The sequence below is a fragment of the Schistocerca piceifrons genome, chromosome 2 (genome assembly GCF_021461385.2).
Source record: "Schistocerca piceifrons isolate TAMUIC-IGC-003096 chromosome 2, iqSchPice1.1, whole genome shotgun sequence".
In the NCBI taxonomy this organism is placed as follows: Eukaryota; Metazoa; Arthropoda; class Insecta; order Orthoptera; family Acrididae; genus Schistocerca; species Schistocerca piceifrons.
The window spans coordinates 543,339,705-543,359,193 of NC_060139.1; the positions used below are offsets into that span (position 1 = coordinate 543,339,705).

General features: G+C 41.8%; 1 pseudogene; it reads right to left on the minus strand.

Moving 5' to 3' along the window:
• Nucleotides 1–17,637: 17,637 nt before the first annotated feature.
• LOC124778904 lies at nucleotides 17,638–17,755 on the minus strand (annotated as a pseudogene).
• Nucleotides 17,756–19,489: the final 1,734 nt, after the last annotated feature.

Genomic DNA, 19,489 nt, shown 5'->3' on the forward strand with positions numbered 1-19,489 from the left:
TCTGTACGTCGTCTTTCTGCTGTAAGCGTGTGCTCTTCACAACGTGCAAGTGTGCTGTAGACAACATGGTTTATTCCTTAGAACAGAGGATTTTTCTGGTGTTGGAATTCCACCGCCTAGAACACAGTGTTGTTGCAACAAGACGAAGTTTTCAACGGAGGTTTAATGTAACCAAAGGACCGAAAAGCGATACAATAAAGGATCTGTTCGAAAAATTTCAACGGACTGGGAACATGACGGATGAACGTGCTGGAAAGGTAGGGCGACCGCGTACGGCAACCACAGAGGACAACGCGCAGCTAGTGCAGCAGGTGATCCAACAGCGGCCTCGGGTTTCCGTTCGCCGTGTTGCAGCTGCGGTCCAAATGACGCCAACGTCCACGTATCGTCTCATGCGCCAGAGTTTACACCTCTATCCATACAAAATTCAAACACGGCAACCCCTCAGCGCCGCTACCATTGCTGCACGAGAGACATTCGCTAACGATATAGTGCACAGGATTGATGACGGCGATATGCATGTGGGCAGCATTTGGTTTACTGACGAAGCTTATTTTTACCTGGACGGCTTCGTCAATAAACAGAACTGGCGCATATGGGGAACCGAAAAGCCCCATGTTGCAGTCCCATCGTCCCTGCATCCTCAAAAAGTACTGGTCTGGGCCGCCATTTCTTCCAAAGGAATCATTGGCCCATTTTTCAGATCCGAAACGATTACTGCATCACGCTATCTGGACATTCTTCGTGAATTTGTGGCGATACAAACTGCCTTAGACGACACTGCGAACACCTCGTGGTTTATGCAAGATGGTGCCCGGCCACATCGCACGGCCGACGTCTTTAATTTCCTGAATGAATATTTCGATGATCGTGTGATTGCTTTGGGCTATCCGAAACAGAGGAGGCGGCGTGGATTGGGCTCCCTATTCGCCAGACATGAACCCCTGTGACTTCTTTCTGTGAAGACACTTGAAAGACCAGGTGTACCGCCAGAATCCAGAAACAATTGAACAGCTGAAGCAGTACATCTCATCTGCATGTGAAGCCATTCCGCCAGACACGTTGTCAAAGGTTTCGGGTAATTTCATTCAGAGACTACGCCGTATTATTGCTACGCATGGTGGATATGTGGAAAATATCGTACTATAGAGTTTCCCAGACCGCAGCGCCATATGTTGTTGAAAACTGTAACTACTGTAATTTCGAAAGTTTGTCTGCCTGAATATGTACTGTTGTCCCAAGCATATTGCAACAAACGGTGTATTTCTATCGCTGCTCGTGTAGTTTTTATTGCCGTTTCAAATATACCGGTCATTTTTCAAACACCCTGTAGCACGCACTGCACTGACACACAGTCTCTTGTTCTCATGATGAGCTGTTTTAGTATATCATATTACATACGAGTCGAATACCGAATTTGACTCGAGGGGGGACTGTCCGTTATTTTAATTAATCTAAAGTGAGTAAGTGTGGTTCGAATGCAGAATGGGCAAGTTCAAAATTTCGGTGTTCGACCTCCAGTTGGGCTTAGGAAGTTTTTCATGTAACTTTTCTTATTCTTTAACTCTGTTGGTGACTTGTACCGAAACAAGTGATAGTGGGTCCACATCCTATTATACTGAGATAGGGACCCAGTGATCGGAAATGCATGTTTATTGCGTTATAGTTCAAATGGCTCTGAGCACTATGGGACTTAACATCTATGGTCATCATTCCCCTAGAACTACTTAAACCTAACTAACCTAAGGTCATCCCACACACCCAGTCATCACGAGGCGAGAAAATCCCTGACCCCGTCGGGAACCCGGGCGCGGGAAGCGAGAACGCTAGCACGACCACGAGCTGCGGACTATTGTGTTATGGACATACACATCGTACACTACGTAAGAACAACGTAGCTCATAGTTATTATTCAAGGCGACGAGCGCCTGTCTCAATGTATGTATTGCTCTACATCCTGCCACGCCGCACATTAAGGCTGCGCTTTGACATGCGCAGTTTAAACCGCGCGGTTTGAACCGCAAAATAACGCTATGGTAGGTATAATCTTCTGAGAATTGTTTAGTAAGCGGTTGGCGTTCGCAGTGTGCAGCGGGAATTGTCAGTGTCAAAAAAAGAAATATTGTGTTTACTCTGGTCGCTAAGAAAAAAAAGTAAATAAATAAAAAAGAGCGAGAGTAAGCAAAAGACAGTGTTGGGTGCATCCTATACTAAGTGATCGGCTCGTACATCGCCAATTCGTAACGTTGTATCCTACAATAAGCATGTACAGAGAAATATTCTTTGACTATTTGAGAATGTCTATAAATTCTTTTGATGAGCTACTTCAATTAGTCAGGGAAGATATTTCAAGTTTTGAGACACATTAGACGAAGCGTGTCACCGGAAGAAAAACTCGTAGTAACTTTGAGGTAAGATATTTATTTACTGCTGATCATCAATATCAGCGTATACATTGTTAACAAAAGTAGAAAAATGCGAGCTAGAGCTAAACTGGGATGCAGGAGACGGTGATGCTGGTACTATGACTGTACAGGCTGTTTCAGGTGCAGTAAAATATCCCTGTCCATTTGAATATTGTTGATTATGTCAGTATGCTGTGGTAGGTATAATCTGCTGAGAATTGTTGAGAAGCGAGGGTGGTGAAACTTGCCTTTTTTGTATCACCTGAAGCAATTCAATTTTCGATGCTAAACACCTGGTTTCTGGTACCTTCTTGAGTTCATTGTATAATGACAAGCAAAAAGGTTTGTCATCATCTTGTTTCGAAATACTATTTTCTTGTAGTTCTCTCTCCAAATTTTTTCTTGACTGGATTTTTTTTATTAGTTCACTGACTCAATCTTCCTTCGTAATCTTGGTTTTCTTACATTTGGTTACACACATTTTAATGGGTTTAGTAGCGTTAATTGCACTTGTCTCACTATTGACTTCACTGGCGTCATTATTGACTTCACCGGCGTCATTATTGACTTCACTTGCCTCATTATTGACTTCACTTGCCTCATTATTGACTTCAGTGTATCTTTTGCGACTTTCTCCTTGGTGCTTTTCCGTACTAGCAGTATTTTCTTTGGTGTCCATATTTTCCTGAAGAAAAGAAAGTCTTGAAAAATACAGATACTGTGATCCTTTACGAGCACCTGAACCTGAAGGAGCTGTTTTGATTTTCTTTAGCTTCTTATTACAGCAATCACGTATGTTTCTCCATTTTTTGTGGCGATACACCTGAAAAAAATACGCCATTATTAATTTCACTGTTTCAGATATCTTGGGACGTGTGAAAGGTGCCGGGGCTAGCAGTGTATTTAACACTAAATTCTTCTAGAATCTTCATATTGAAATGATGCTCTAAGCCCCCCCACCCCCACCCCCCTTTTATAACTCCGACTTTTGCTGTTGCACATGGATTAAGAAGAAACACGAACTGACTGTAATCGACCCTGCAAGTGGAGTAGAAAAGAGTTTGCCACCTGCAATAATTTAATTTGAGAGAAATTAATTAAATAAAGGAAAGTTTCATTAACGTAGTGAGAAATGAAAGGGTTGCTCTACCGCCGATTACCAGAATGAAAGTTTTGTCCAAAATAACAATTTGATTTATTATGAGTAAACTCAAAATAATAAACAAAACACATGAAACATTTACAATACATCAAATTGGATCAAACTGGTTACTCAAATAAATGCTGTGAAGGTGAAGGTGAAGTTGTCCATAAACTAGATTGTGAAATTTATGACGAAGTGGTATGTGGAGCCAAGTCCTTGCAACTCAAATCTTAAGAGAAACACCCAGTCAACCCAACACTAATTGCTGCTACAGTAGTGAGAATTCAGACAATGAACACCCAAGACAGAACAAAGTTAGAAAAGACGAACAGGCGCGCTCTGCTGAGCTCTGATTATCACCTAGCAAAATTCCCTAATCTGCTGGTGCTGCGGACATACATTACCAAGCTGTCTTCTTAACTGCAAGGACACGATCTGGCGTACCGGAAGCGATGGCTGGTTGCTTCGACGTCCCGTCGTGATGATGATAATGTCGCGAGTATAGCCCGAAACAAATTATCCTGGTCTGGTTGTTCCAGACTAAACACTTCCTAGCAATACAAATGCGCCTCTGAGGGAGACGAAGGAGGCCCGCCACACAATCACTGACGGTACAGTGATTGATTTTAACAAGCGAAGTCACACATTAACTCCGATACAGTCAACTTTAGCCAGAACTGCTCAAGGCAGACAACATAGGCCGCTTGTACGCACAACGCTCAATTGCCAACTGTAATCGGAAAGTTACGTTGAAGTCGCAACTTCAGCAACTTTGTCAAACAGTTACAATTAAATAAAAGTATATTAGACAGCCAACGGAAGGGAGGCTGTCCAGAGCAGCGAGAGCTCAGTCTTGTAACCTACTCCGACTGAAAGGTGAGAGCCGACTCTCTCAAGAGCACCCGTACAAGCCAAACACAGAACACTCCCGCCCCCACGACAGTTGTCGTGGTTAAACGTTCCAATCAGAAACTCGAAAACTGGCGGAAAATTCCACTCTATTGCTGACACACTACTGTTCCACCAATGGAGATCATCATCATCAGTTATGTGCTATATTAGCAGGTCCTTTGCCTCTCCATTTTCTGCGATCCATTGATTCCTTCTTATGGCTGCTGTATGTTGCACCGTCCATCATGTCATCCAGTATCTGGAATCTCTTCCTTCCTCGCTTCGTTTTCCGTTCTACATAACCTTCTAAATCTGTTTTTATCAGTCCGTCATTCTTTCTTAATATATGCCCAATCCAATTTCTTTTTCTTCTCTTTATTACATCTAGTAACTGTCTTTTCTCTCCCACTCTTCTCAGTGCCTCTTCATTTTTTACTCTGTCCATCCAACTTATTCTTTCCATCTTCCGCCATGTCCAGATCTCAAAAGCCTCCAACCTCTCTCTGTCTTTTTTCCTCATAGTCCATGTTTCAGAGCCATATAGAAGAACACTCCATACAAGACATTTTATGAGTCTTTTCCTGAGTTCTCTGCCCAGACCGCTGCAGAAGATTCTCCTTTTCTTATAAAACGCCTCTTTTGCCATTGCTATCCTTGTTTTAATTTCTGTGGTGCACTTCCAGTCGGTGTCTATCCTGCTTCCAAGATACTTAAAATTTTGCACCTGTTCTAGTGTTTCTCCATTCAGCATAATTTTTGTTCCCTTATTTCCTCCTAGTGCCAATACTTTTGTTTTATTTGTGTTAATTTTCATTCCATATTTTTTCCGTTATTTGCAATGGTGTCCACCAAATCCTGTAATTCTTTATCTCCTGTGGCTAGAAGGACCATGTCATCAGCAAATCTCAAACACCCTACTCTTCTTCCTCCAATTTCTACACCTTTGTCATCTAATGAGCATCGGTCAATCATATTTTCCAAATAGAGGTTGAAAAGAGTAGGTGATAAACAGCATCCTTGTCTTACTCCTTTTCCTAGTCCGATCCAGTTTGTACTTTCTCCTCTCACTTTAACTGAAACTTTTTGCTTAAGATATAATGAGTTTATAAGTCTTCTGGTTTTCCAGTCCACTCTCTTTTCCCTCATTATAGTCGCCAGCTTGTGCCAAACCACATTGTCAAATGCCTTTTCTAGATCGATGAAGCACATATATAGGTCTCTTCCTTTTTCAATAAACCTTTCTCCCAAGATTCGTAGGAGCCCTATTGCATCTCTGGTGCCCGTATTCCATCTAAAGCCAAACTGCTCCTCGCCAAGATTCTCCTCCACTACTTTTTCAAGTCTTAACATTATTCTTAACATAGCAATGGAGATACTTGCCGCCAATTTCTGCGCCGATTTTGCTACGTCACGGAGCTATCCCCCGAGCAAGCCAATCACAGTTACGATATTGCAGAAAACGCGGGAATTTGCCCGCCAAGACTGCCTGGGAACACAAGTCATTCCCACACCTCGCTGGTAGCCAGCCAGAAAGTGTTTTCACTAAGTTTCTGCGAAGTATCGGATTCTCTAGCCCAGCTGCTCCGTCAGGCCCCTGTGGGCGTGTCGCTCCCGCTCTTATGACAATGTCGGCATCTGGAAAGCATCCACTCGACTGCCTCACACCCGTCGGCTTAACCCTTTCAAGATCAGCAGACCCTGCCTGTCACCGGACCAGCCTAGTGACAAGAGACGCTGCGTGGGAAGTCCGCGTGTGAAGGAATAGCAACTTTTCACCGCATGCAATTAGAGAGGAAAATCGAATTACTCACAGTAAGATAGAAATATGAGATGGGGCTCATGCTTTGTCGTACTAGCAGTATTTTCTTTGGTGTCCATATTTTCCTGAAGAAAAGAAAGTCTTGAAAAATACATATACTGTGATCCTTTATGAGCACCGGAACCTGAAGGAGCTGTTTTGATTTTCTTTAGCTCCTTATTACAGCAATCACGTATGTTTCTCCATTTTTTGTAGCGATACACCTGAAAAAATACTACATTATTAATTTCACTGTTTCAGATATCTTGGGACGTGTTGTTCATTTGGAGACATTAGCTACCACTATCGCCTTGGAAAATCTACAGTAATAGGAATTGTCCACGAAGTATGTAAGACATTGTGAGAAAAGTTGGTGCATAAAGTCAAGACTACAGATATGTGGGAGGAAATAGCGGAAAACTTTGAAAACTATGCAAATTTTCCGAATTGCATTGGCGCCATAGATGGCAAGCATATCCGTGGTAGTGGGGGTAAAGCCTATGGATTCTGGTTCGTTGTGTTGTAACTACAAACATTTCTTTTCTATAGTGCTTTTAGCACTCTGTGACTCAAACTTACGTTGACATCGGAGCTTTCGGCTTAGCGGAAAATTTAATGCGACCCAATGGAGGCAAATGTTTTCCATATTAAAACGGATTTTTAACTATAGGTCATCGAGAGCCAGACATTACATAGAGTATACTTTCGGCATATTGTCAAACAAGTGGCGAATTTTTCATAGCCCTATAAATGTAAACACAGACTTTGCTGAAAATATAATAAATTCCTGTTGTGTATTGCACAACTTTGTGAGAAATAGAGATGGTATAAAGTATGAAGATTTTTATATACTGCACCGATGGATACTCTAAATACGTTGCATGCAAGAAGAGGGACGCTTTCAGCTTTGAATGTTAGAGATACAATTTCTGATTTCTTTGTGAGTGATGGGCATGTTGGATGGCAAGATACAAAAATATGATTCTATGTACGTTCTATATAAATTCATTTTTGTTCAATAAACACTTGCTTACCAAAACTATTCTTTTTTCCGACTTATCTTCATAATTTCCAAATATATCCATCAACTCTTGCCAAGCTTGGTTTTTGGCAGTTTTATTCGAATATCCATCGCTCTGAAGATCCCATAATGCAGGTCGTTACTCCACTTCAATAAATAATTCAGTTTTACAAGCTGCGACACTGTCGCGAATAAAACAGTGACCCGTACATACAATAGGTTTCCTTTAGTTTGTGACTAAAGTCACAAACTTTTTGTTAATAGATTATGGGTTTCGGTCTATAATGACCAACATCAGATCTGTTTTATAAAAACAGTACATTAGGACTTTGTTTTCATAAAACAGATCTGATGATAGTCATTATAGACCGAAACCGGTAATCTGTTAACAAAAAGTTTGTGACCATAGACGTAAATTAAAGGAAACTTAAATAATGCTGTGTTGAACCGATCCATTGTAAGGTTGCCGCAAAGAAACTAAACGCTCTCATAGGATTCCAAAGAAACAGAACCGCGCGGGCGCCGCGCGATTCTACTTTCCGGAGGTTTAAATGCGGCTTCCGCGCGATTGGACTAGCTGCGCGGTTACGTGTGCACCGTTAGGACGATGCTAAAGTAAATAAAATCCGCGCGGGTACCGCGCGATTCTGTAACCGCGTGATTATCGCCTTGTCTGAATACGGTATAATGCATGTCTCCCAATTCTCGTGTTACGTGTTATGTACTGCGTACAGTATGTCTGTTTGGTGGTCAGGGGCGAACGCTGTTTATCATCCGCTGCATGTTCCGGTGTACAACACACACGGGGTATGTTTGCAAGAATGCAGCATAACTGCATGCTCCGTTACATTGATACTGGAGGTCGTTGCTTTGAACAGTTACTATGAGCAACGTAGTTGGTTCAGATGGCTCTGAGCACTATGGGACTTAACATCTTAGGTCATCAGTCCCCTAGACTTAGAACTACTTAAACCTAACTAACCTAAGGACATCACACACATCCATGCCCGAGGCAGGATTCGAACCTGCGACCGTAGCAGTACCGCGGTTCCGGACTGTAGCGCCTAGAACCGCACGGCCACCACGGCCGGCTAGCGACGTAGTTATACGCTATACGCTGTGTATGTCCACAACACAATAAGTATGCATTGATTCTCTATCTCAATAAATCGGTTGTGGACCCACTATCACCTGTCTCACTTTGACCCAAAAGGTTTTCAACACCCTGTATATGTACAAAAAATAAGTTACTTCTTGTTTCTGAGTCTACGTTAACTGACTGGGTAAGTCAACTGACAGATCGGGAAATGGTTGAGGCAGACCACATACGATAATGTTTGTTGTAAAGAACTACATGGGACAGGATTCACAAGAGATGGCACAGTAAATTATCACAATAAGCACATGCGGATAGATGCAAATCCCCGAGCAATGAAGGATGTGTTATCAGGATAGCTTCAGTATCAGTGTGTGGACAAGAATTGTCGGTGACAGTTTCATAGGGCCATACACTTTACCAAACAGATTAAAGGCTGCTATGTATTACGGCTTCCCCATGAACCATGGACCTTGCTGTTGGTGGGGAGGCTTGCGTGCCTCAGCGATACAGATGGCCGTACCGTAGGTGCAACCACAACGGAGGGGTATCTGTTGAGAGGCCAGACAAACGTGTGATTCCTGAAGAGGGGCAGCAGCCTTTTCAGTAGTTGCAGGGGCAACAGTCTGGATGATTGACTGATCTGGCCTTGCAACACTAACCAAAACGGCCTTGCTGTGCTGGTACTGCGAACGGCTGAAAGCAAGGGGAAACTAAAGCCGTAATTTTTTCCGAAGGCATGCAGCTTTACTGTATGGTTAAATGATGATCGCGTGCTCTTGGGTAAAATATTCCGGAGGTAAAATAGTCCCCCACTCGGATCTCCAGGCGGGGACTCCTCAAGAGGACGTCGTTATGAGGAGAAAGAAAACTGGCGTTCTACGGATCGGAGCGCGGAATGTCAGATCCCTTAATCGGGCAGGTAGGTTAGAAAATTTAAAAAGGGAAATGGATAGGTTGAAGTTAGATATAGTGGGAATTCGTGAAGTTCGGTGGCAGGAGGATCAAGACTTTTGGTCAGGTGAATACAGGGTTATAAATACAAAATCAAATAGGGGTAATGCAGGAGTAGGTTTAATAATGAATAAAAAATAGGAGTGCGGGTAAGTTACTGCCGACAGCATAGTGAACGCATTATTGTGGCCAAGATAGACACGAAGCCCACGCCTACTACAGTAGTACAAGTTTATATGCCAACTAGCTCTGCAGATGATGAAGAAATTGATGAAATGTATGATGAGATAAAAGAAATTATTCAGGTAGTGAAGGGAGATGAAAATTTAATATTCATGGGTGACTGGAATTCGTCAGTAGGAAAAGGGAGAGAAGGAAACATAGTGGGTGAATATGGATTGGGGGAGAGAAATGAAAGAGAAAGCCGTCTGGTGGAATTTTGCACAGAGCGTAAATTAATCATAGCTAACACTTGGTTCAACAATCATAAAAGAAGGTTGTATACATGGAAGAATCCTGGAAATACTAGAAGGTATCAGATAGATTATATAATGGTAAGACAGAAATTTAGGACCCAGGTTTTAAATTGTAAGACATCTCCAAGGGCAGATGTGTACTCTGACCACAATCTATTGGTTATGAACTGTAGATTAAAAATGAAGAAACTGCAAAAAGGTGGGAATTTAAGGAGATGGGACCTGGATAAACTGACTAAACCAGAGGTTGTACAGTGACTCAGGGAGAGCATAAGGAAACAATTGACATGAATGGGGGGAAAGAAATACAGCAGAAGAAGAATGGGTAGCTCTGAGGGATGAAGTAGCGAAGGCAGCAGAGGATCTAGTAGGTAAAAAGATGAGGGCTAGTAGAAATTCTTGGGTAACAGAAGAAACATTGAATTTAATTGATGAAAGGAGAAAATATAAAAACGCAGTATATGAAGCAGGAAAAAAGAAATACGAACGTCTCAAAAATGAGATCGACAGGAAGTGCAAAATGGCTAAGCAGGGATGGCTAGAGGACAAATGTAAGGATGTAGAGGCTTATCTCATTAGGGGTAAGATAGATACTGCCTACAGGAAAATTAAAGAGACCTTTGGAGAAAAGAGAACCACTTGTATGAATATCAAGAGCTCAGATGGAAACCCGGTTCTAAGCAAAGAAGGGAAAGCAGAAAGGTGGAAGGAGTATATAGAGGGTCTATACAAGGGCAATGTACTTGAGGACAATATTATGGAAATGGAAGAGGATGTAGATGAAGATGAAATGGGAGATACGATACTGTGTGAAGAGTTTGACGGAGCACTGAAAGACCTGAGTCGAAACAAGAACCTCGGATTAGACAACATTCCATTGGAACAACTGACAGCCTTGGGAGAGCCAGTCCTGACAAAACTCTACCATCTGGCGAGGAAGATGTATGGGACAGGCGAAATTCCCTCAGACTTCAAGAAGAATATAATAATTCCAATCCCAAAGAAACAGGTGTTGACAGATGTGAAAATTACCGAACTATCAGTTTAATAAGTCACAGCTGCAAAATACTAACGCGAATTCTTTACACACGAATGGAAAAACTGGTAGAAGCCGACCTCGGGGAAGATCAGTTTGGATTCCGTAGAAATGTTGGAACACGTGAGGCAATACTGACCTTACGCCTTATCTTAGAAGAAAGATTAAGGAAAGACAAACCTACGTTTCTAGCATTTGTAGACTTAGAGAAAGCTTTTGACAATGTTGACTGGAATACTCTCTTACAAATTCTAAAGGTGGCAGGGGTAAAATACAGGGAGCGAAAGGCTATTTACAATTTGTACAGAAACCAGATGGCAGTTATAAGAGTCGAGGGACATGAAAGGGAAGCAGTGGTTGGGAAGGGAGTGAGACAGGGTTGTAGCCTATCCCCGATGTTATTCAATCTGTATATTGAGCAAGCAGTAAAGGAAACAAAAGAAAAGTTTGCAGTAGGAATTAAAATCCATGGAGAAGAAATAAAAACTTTGAGGTTCGCCGATGGCACTGTAATTCTGTCAGAGACAGCAAAGGACTTGGAAGAGCAGTTGAACGGAATGGACAGTGTCTTGAAAGGAGGATTAAGATGAACATCAACAAAAGCAAAACAAGGATAATGGAATGAAGTCGAATTAAGTCGGGTGATGCTGAGGGAATTTGATTAGGAAATGAGACAAAGTAGTAAAGGAGTTTTGTTTTTTGGGGAGCAGAATAACTGATGATGGTCGAAGTAGAGAGGATATAAAATGTAGACTGGCAATGGCAAGGAAAGCGTTTCTGAAGAAGAGGAATTTGTTAACATCGAGTATAGATTAAAGTGTCAGGAAGCCATTTTTGAAAGTATTTGTATGGAGTGTAGCCATGTATGGAACTGAAACATGGACGATAAATAGTTTGGACAAGAAGAGAATAGAAGCTTTCGTAATGTGGTGCTACAGAAGAATACTGAAGATTAGATGGGTAGATCACGTAATTAATGAGGAGGTATTGAATATAATAGGGGAGAAGAGGAGTTTGTGGCACAACATGACAAGAAGGGACCAGTTGGTAGGGCATGTTCTGAGGCATCAAGGGATCACAAATTTAGCACTGGAGGGCAGCGTGGAGGGTAAAAATCGTAGAGGGAGACCAAGAGATGAATACACTAAGCAGATTCAGAAGGATGTAGGTTGCAGTAAGTACTGGGAGATGAAGAAGCTTGCACAGGATAGAGTAGCATGGGGAGCTGCATCAAACCAGTCTCAGGACTGAAGACCACAACAACTGTCACTTATCGACTGAAGATGTTCTCGTCCGATTCAGATGAAAGCTCGGTATTTGTAGAAAGTACGATGTTGTTTTTAGTCACGGCTTTAGAAAATCATCCTGAGTTATTAGAGAAGTCACAACTTCCAGAGGCAAAAAGAAAGGAAGAAGAAGGAATCCTAAATGTTATACATTCATCTGAAACTACAGTAATATCGGCATTAAAATTGACAGGAAACAATTGCTAAAGAAAGTTAGTAACATGAAAACGAGACTAAAAAGGAAAACGGATAAGAACAGAACGGGAAATAAACTGATTGTTTTAAATGTTTGGGAGAAAAAGTTTTACAGCTTGGTATAAGGAGATGGGAATCCTACAATGAACCAGATACCAGGTAAGATAAATTATAAGCTCGTGTGATGTTAATATTTATTTATTTTCATTCGGTTAAAAAAGTACACACAGTTTGTAAATGTTAAAATGAGGGTTTTTTCCTTCAAATCGTTAAATATGTAAGAGCCATGTTTGCTATTCAGTTTCATTAAGTGCCATGGCTAGAGTTAACTTGGGCCGCGAACATTTCGTAACCCTTTTCGAAGGAAAGTTTCCGCTGTTATCTTTGTAAAATAAATCTTCATAAAATGCAAACACGCGTTAAGTTCTACCGTTGTATACATCTCTGGCATACATATGTGCTTCTAGGAACAGATGTTACACCTCGTGATGGCCCACCATCCTCTTCGTCTATAGCAAGTCCATATCCCAGGCCACCACCCTTGAAGAAAGGAGCAATGCCAGATACAGACGAGACGAAGATGCTCAGTACCACAGAAATACATAGGCTGGTGCTGCTAGAGTAACTGAAGCTCACTCGACTGCAAATGGAAAAAGAAGCTATGTTAATGAGCTTTCTTAATATAAAGATGAATGATGTAAACAGTTTGCAACCAGAGGACAATGAAAATAGTTTTAATGTATATACCGTTCTGTAGACTGTATTATTCCTGTTGTTGTAGACGATCAGTAGTTTTGTATCTTTTCATAAATAAAAAATTCAGAATCCTGCATTTTGTATTGGAGCTGCAATTTCTGTCTTCTTTGACGTCCTCTCCGAAGAATATCCGCTTCAGTTAAAGGCTCCTCCTCCTCATTATCACAATCTTCATGTAAATCCTGTGCCGTGTCTTCAAAATCTTCGCCCTGTTGATGTTTCGCAACATTATGCGGTATAAAGCAGCAAGCTATTATTGTTGGAACATTTGGTAAGGCAACTCTACACATATACTGTGAAACAAGAAACCGCCTCTTCAGCTAACCAAAGCAACCCTCTATCACAACTCTTTTTTTTTTTTTTAAAGGTTTATGAATGACTTAAGTTGGATTACGAAAGAGGTTCATCAGCCAGAACTCTAGGACATACCCCTCATCACCCAAAAGAACAGTGTTCTTACATTCACTCAGCACTTTCCAGACAAATTTCTCCATATTCGATTGTCATGTACTGACCCGGGCCAGCTAGCGTGAACACTAGTGAACTGTTCCTTCACATTACATGTAGCCTGCACATTTATACTAGCAAAACCCTTTCAGTTGATATATTCGTCGCCAAATTGCACAGGTTTTGGAATTCGCACGTGTGTACAGTCAATTACACCAATAGCACTTGGAAATTTACATTCTTGTAGCCACTTATTTTTAGCCGCAGTAATATCATGTGTTGATGACGGAATCTTGATCCACAAATCAGCTTTTTCCATTATCTTTTTAGAAACACTACTCCCTGTTTTATTCACTGTAGTTTGATGAATTCTCATTTATTCTGCTATTCCAGACTGGAATTCTTGACCAGCTACATACCGAAGGAAATCTTCATCTTCTGTTCCGACGATAGTGCTCCACTTCTTCTTTCCTTGTCTCTGTCAGAAAATGCTTTGCAATCCACTTAACATTTTCTTCGTTGAAACGATACAGAGTTTTTTCATGCTCTCCAGGTGGATATCGACGTGGTCTGTAGCATTTTTCGCGGCGTAAACGTGCAGCTATTTGAGCCAAATCTGCACTCTGCAAACGTGAACCTGCTACTAACCAGCCTTCAAGCTTTACAAGGACTTGCTTCCAGAATGAAGTCAGAGCTTCTCTTTATTCTTACAATTCATCTAATACCGAAGCAAGAACTCAAGGGGAAAGCAAAAGCTTTCATTGTTCTTTTTGTTCCCACAAGCAAAAGCTCTTGCTTCACGTATTATTGATAAATTCCGAAGTTTTAGCTGCAAAATTCGAAGGAAAAGCATTTGCTGCACTTTATTCTTACGGCCCCAGGGGTAGTGCTGTGTGTGTGTGTGTGTGGGGTACAGGTTAATGTGCCGGTGCGATGCATGCGGTCGTTATACGACACACGTGCTGTGAGCTACGTTGCGTACAGTATGTCTGTTTGGTAGTCAGGGGCGAACGCTGTTTATCATCCGCTGCGTGTTCCGGTGTGCAACAGACAACGGGTATGTTTGCAAGAATGCGGCATAACTGCATGTTCCATTACACTGAGACTGGAGGTCATCGCTTTGAACAGTTACTATGATCGACGTAGTTATGCGCCCTATGCTGTTTATGCCCATAACACAATAAGCTTGCATTTCCGACCATTGATTCCCTATCTCAATATAATAGGGTTTGGACCCACTATCACCTGTCTCAATTTGACCCAAAAGGTTTTCAACACCCTGTATGTGTACAAAAAATAAGTTACTTCTTGTTTCTGAGTCTACGTTAACTGACTGGGTAAGTCAACTGACAGGTCGGGAAATGGTTGGGGCAGACCACATACAATAGTATATGTTCTAAAGAACTATATGGGACAGGATTCACAAGAGGTGGCACAGTAAATTATCACAATAAGCACATGCGGATAGATTCAAATCCCTGAGCAATTAAGGAGGCGAGTCATCAGGATCGCTTCAGTATCACTGTGTGGGCAGGAATATGACAGTTTCATAGGGCCATAAACTTTACCAAACAAATTAGCGGCTGCTACGTATTACAGATTTCTGCACAATGAATTACCAGAGGTACTGGAAAACGTTACCCTTGCGGAAAGACAAAGACTGTGAAACGTCCCCTTTGAACAATTATACATGACTGTGCTTAAACTGACACACAGTATTTTAGGCGCAACGCAATCTGACTTTCAAAAATCCCTACAAAAGAATGGCCCTGACTAACATTAACCTATACCTTTCACAAATCACTTACCTCACAAAAATCTTGGTTACTCGAACTACTGCAATACAGCGAGCGCCACCACTGCCAGCTAAATAAAAGATTCAAACTACGGAAGGCACTAACTACTGATAGGCATAGTTAGCAAATGAAAGATTTTTATAGAGAACAAACAATGTATTTACCTTAATAGTGTTGAAAAATCATAATATACATAGCAGTTCATGACATCCAGTCTTACAAATTTCAAAACTCCGCCATTTCTCTCCCCACATCCACCACTGCTGGCGGCTCAACTCCAACTGTGCAACGCTACGGGCTGTTCACATCCAGCTGCCGCTGCCCAACACTACAATGGCAGACAACAATGCAAACTAGCCACAGGCTGCACACAGCACAGCCAGTGATTTTCCTACAGAGCGCTATGTAACGTTGCCAATAAGAAAACATAAACAGCCTACTTACAACTGTGGTAAAGACAACAACGACTGTGGTTTATGTATGTCGCGGCACAAACCTATTTTCGACGGATCGTGCCACAGTACGTCACCTCAAAGTTTCATGAACGATGGATTGGTCATGGACTTCTACTAGGTAACGCAAAATAGGTAGTTAAAGCTCGAGTTGGTAACATATAAAGTGTTGTCATTAAATCGTCGAATTATGAAACATTCTCTGCCGGGCATCCATAACTTCCCTTTAATTTTAATCGTTAAGGAACTCCCTCCTCTGATTCAAAAGGCACATTCTTTCTTCATACAAGTTACAGATGAAGCCGTTGCTTGCTATAGTATTTAACTTTTCTGACTGTAGTACCAAATGGCCATACATAATGCCAGTAATGTGTCCGCAAAGAGCTAAGTTTACTAATGTGGTTGCACCCACGCCATGTTGAATCATACTGTGATTGTCGATGTAGCGAAACAAATATTGCTCCAAGAATTGTACCATAATACCTGTCCAACTTCATTCGGGTTGTCTATTTGGGTACATCTAATTGTATATAAGACCACGAGTGTGTATTTGACAGTAAACAAAGCCTACAAATGTTCAAAATGCTCAAATGTGTGTGAAATGGTATGGGACTAAACTGCTAAGGTCATCAGTGCCTAAGCTTACACCCTACCTAACCTAAATTATCCTTAGGACAAACACACACACTCAGGCCCGAGGGAGGACTCTAACCTCCACCGGGATCAGCCTCCCAGTCCATGACTGCAACGCCTTTTTTTTTTTTGGTGTGTTTACATTTATTGAAAAGAAATAAAGTAGTTTTACTCAGTTTTCTTTGCCCGTGCCTTTTTGACAGGGAGCGGTTTCTGAGAACGTAGAACATCACTAGCCCTGCTCAGTGCAGCCTTCCTTATGTCACTCCTGAACCTTTTATTGTTTAGAAGCCTCTTCAACTTGTACAGGGAGTGTCGAGGTCCTGCTCTCATTGTCTTTTTACAACTGATTTTGCAGGTTTGTGCGAGACTTTGAACTTATTGCATACAACAGTGAAGCCCTTGCTATCTGGAGCAGCAACTACTCCAACACTCTTCCGGTGAATCAATCCACTGAATCGATACGAACTGACATTAATAACTTTGTTTGGCTCCGTACTGAACGGTTTGTTGATGTTCCTTTTCTTCAGGAGGTATGCGTTGTTGTTCCGGATGATCATCCATGATAAATGAGAAGACATTTTACTTCACACGTGATTAAAAGACACGATAATCCCAATTGCATGAAAAACACCATGTGGTACTATCATCCATAGTACCATTAGGTACTATTACAACAGAACTTGTTTACAACTGTTTACTTATAAAACTTGTAACGCGCCCCTGACCGCTCGGCTATTCCCGCGCGGCAAACAAAGCCTACGTTGTATAGCCTCTTACCTAACCTGTGTGTGACCTTAAAAAGCGGTATTGTTTCTATGATTTCCAGTTGAAACTTGTATACGCATTACAAAGTAACAAGTAACCGAAAAGAAGCAAAGGGAAAATGTACCTTAATTCAAGGGCACCCAATCTTTTAGGTTACCTGAGCCACGTCGGAAGAAGACGAATATTTTTGGGCCGCACGTAATATACTTAACACCAGAAACAAAGTATCGTGTAGCGGGAGTTTCAGATTGAAAATAGTCAGTTTATCGTAAGTTTACATAACCACTCCGTCTGTAGGCCACGAGTGGCCCATCGGGTCCATCCGACCGTCGTGTCATCCTCAGAGGAGGATGCGGATAGGAGGGGCGTGGGGACAGCACACCGTTCGCCCAGTCGTTATGATGGTATTCTTGACCGAAGCCGCTACTATTCGGTCGAGTAGCTCCTCAATTGGCATCACGAGGCTGAGTGCACCCCGAAAAACGGCAACAGCGCATGGCGGCCTGGATGGTCACCCATCCAAGTGCTGATCACGCCCGACAGCGCTTAACTTCGGTGATCTCACGGGAACCGGTGTATCCATTGCGGCAAGGCCATTGCCATAAATTTACATAAACGGACCTTTTATTTTATTTACTGGTCGTGTGACGAATGCTTACTTCTTGTGCCGCTGTGATACTTGCTTGGGGTCGATTGCCGCAAGACTGCCCGTCTCCTACCACTGAGTGACTCAGCCAGTAGAACTGCGGCCGTTGGCAAGGCCAACTACACGATCACTTCGATCCGGAGTTGCGTCTCTTTAATAACAGCTTCGTTAAAAAGAAATTTTCATCGCTTTTAATTGGTCGGGAAGGTAAGCGTTGTGGCTGCTCGATGTTCCTTGTCATCGTGTTGCGATACCATAGCCTGTATCAGGGCCAAAGAGCCTCAGTCTGCAACCGAGAGAAACTGCACAGTCGTTGGACAATGGACTCTTACTTGGTAATTCAGATCCCCATGTGGGGCTCCAAATTTAAATTTGCCGTAGTTTCCCCTAACTCGGTTAAGGAATGCTGTGATGTTTCCTTTGACAAGGTCACCGCAGTGATACTGTCTCAGCCTTCCCCAATCTGAGTTCGTGTTCCATCTTCAACAACCTCGTCGCCTACGGGATATTAAAAGCTAATCTTCCCTTCTCTTTTTTCCAAAGTGTGCTTGTCGAGCGAGTGAAATAGAAACGGCACTCGCGATTTTTCACTCTGCTTAATAACGTCTTCCTGATTTGTGGTACCTAGATCTGGCGGTGGTGGTGGACTTCAGGTTCTGCCTTTATTTTACTTCCGTACACATTCACAACAGCTCTTGAGTTCCCACTATAGCTAGGTTTCATCATTACATACGACTGCGCCTTACGCAGAAAATGAGTTGCAGAAATCGAACACAGTACAACTTTTCCCAGCACACTGTCTACCACTTGAAGACTTGTTATAGGACTACACATATGTACGTATAAGCCGAAAAATCCTGTAGAATATAAGTAATATAGTGCTTTTCATTCATCTGTATACTTGTAGATACGTTGAGAAATGCACGTTACGTAGCAGAGGGAGCACTTCTTGTCCCTCAGATTTACAGTTTTCGAATTCAGTTCACGGTTAGAGCACCATTTACCAGGACAGTGTATGTTTCTGAACTGAAACACGTCTTCACAGTCCCGACAAAAGCGGTCATTAGGAGACCGCAGAATATTTCTTTCATCCACCGTTAGAATCATTTTTGGAAATATTAGAACTATATCTAGATTCTAGCCACATAAATACAGTTTTTCTTGGAACGTTAAGCAGTTCACATTTCTTAAAACAAACTGCGTATGTTTTCGGCGTACTCACAAGATTTGACTCTTACAGTTGTCAAATATGACAGAGGTCTTTTAACCTCGAGAGATATTCCACCAGAGATATTACTATGTTTTAGAAGAATAAATCATAAAGAACTGCTTCTACTGAGTGTCCTATAAATACATCTTTACCTACGAACAGTATTCTATCACTTGCTTTATCCGTCTTAGCGTGTTATTTTTTTCAGAGAAAATCTGACTTACGTCATTAGTCTCTTAGTAATTCTGTACTGCAAGTCCCTTCATTTTACAATTCTATACATTTAGAGCCAGTTGCTCATTTTTGTACTAAGTTGAAGACGTTTTAATATCTGACTGACTGTTGATGCACATTTTTCGGGTATCACTTCATTATACATAACGATACCATTTTTACCAACTCTGAAATCCCAGATTATCTATAAAGTCATTAAAATATATAGCTTGATCTATAATGGTTCACTTACGTTTTACTGAGAC